Consider the following 1,581-nt stretch of genomic DNA (forward strand, 5'->3'; position numbering starts at 1 on the left):
AATTAGCAAATCTGAATATTATAGTGACAGAGTGAATGTTGGTGGCACATATTTCATGACAAAAGAGAGTTAAATTTGGCAGCTAGTCTGTCATTTCATTGAAGAGTAAAGGGAAAGAACTTGCTTTGTTTTTCAGGAATATTCGAATTTTGAAAGTTTGTGAACAGTGGCCCTGTTGTTTAACCAAAACTCAGTGAGTGCATTCAAACTCTGACAGCCAGATAACGAGCCTCCGTTTCCAATTTTTACTGGCTTAATAGGCGACCAACTTGTTGCCGCGTCATAAAAGAGCCTGTGCCAACACTCCAAACCTAAGCTACCAGACACTCCATCTTCTCTCCAGCAGCCCTAATAGCACTTCTGGAACAGGCAGGCAGCATGAGTGACAACAGCCCTGAAGCTACTTTAATGTGTTTCACAGACACAGGCCGGCATTTGTTACCTGAGGTTCAGGGGTATGCTTCAGTGTCTAAATCCCTCTTCCTTCAAATTTGCTTTAAGCACTGTTCTGCTATCCCAAAAAGTCAAGGCCAAACTGCAAGCTATTAGTTACTGCCTGGAGTAGGAACTAGCCACAAGCAGTGCAAAAGGACGAGCTTAATCTTGGGATTATTTGCCACAAATCTGTATTCAATTGATTTTTGCATTAAAGGGTTTTTTCCCCCTCTATTTGTTAAGAGCCCTTGTTTGAAAACAAGTCCTGAGATAATTCTACCCACAGAAACTTGTGTTTCTTACAATGACGAAAAAAAGACATCTTCATATTTGCTACTAACCCCAGGTAACATCGTCATTCCCAGTCAATACTATCAGATGATGTGCAGAGAGATAAACATAATTGTTGATGAATTCTCACAATAAACAAAGCATCCAGAACATGACTGATTTCTTTAAGTTGCTGTAATGAATCAATGTCACTGCTTTGTTAGGTTTCTGGATCCCTGGTGGCCAGGCTTAGAATTGAGAAACACAGCCACACTGTAATCATTACCTTTTATTCCACAGTAAGATAAGAAGTGCTTCAGTAAACTTGGGTTGAAGGACAGAACAGTTTCTTAGTGTATTAACTGAGAAAGAGAGGACAGCTACATCCTTTCATAATGCCCAGGATCTTCACCCATTCTAGGACAGCCGTATTTGTAACAGTTAAGTTCCTTATCAAAGTCATAGCAGTATCCAACCACTTATTGGTTTATTTATTGATTTTATATCTTCATTCAACGGAAGGGAGGGTAATAATTTTTTTCTTGGTTATTGATTTTTTACCCACATATCTCTGTGACCAAAACATTCATATGTTCATATTTCTTCTTCTAACCCTATTGCCTTTTATTTTGATAGCATTCAGCTGGCTGCTCAGTTTTTAATTTGTCCTGGGGTTTTGGCAATTCTTGTCTGTCTTGTGTTGACACCTCTCATTGTTCATACGTCACTGATCGTGGGTCAGGATAGAGGGAGAGGATGTCTCAGACTCAGTGCAAGTGTCAATGTTGCATTTCTTAAGTGAGATTATGGTACTGACAGAAATTACTTGCAAAGTGGTTTCCATGTTTTTTTGCAATGTAACTACGTCTGCTGCAG

The 1,581-nt window shown here is 39.4% G+C and overlaps 1 long non-coding RNA gene across 5 annotated transcripts in view; it reads left to right on the top strand.

The window, feature by feature from the left end:
* LOC120324345 overlaps nt 1–1,581 on the top strand; it is a 141,115-nt gene that overhangs the window by 113,741 nt on the left and 25,793 nt on the right. The gene's annotated exons all lie outside the window — the stretch shown is intronic.

This window comes from Pipra filicauda, unplaced genomic scaffold, assembly GCF_003945595.2.
Source record: "Pipra filicauda isolate LSUMZ 115617 unplaced genomic scaffold, ASM394559v2 scaffold4_size7858003_pilon, whole genome shotgun sequence".
Taxonomy (NCBI): domain Eukaryota; kingdom Metazoa; phylum Chordata; class Aves; order Passeriformes; family Pipridae; genus Pipra; species Pipra filicauda.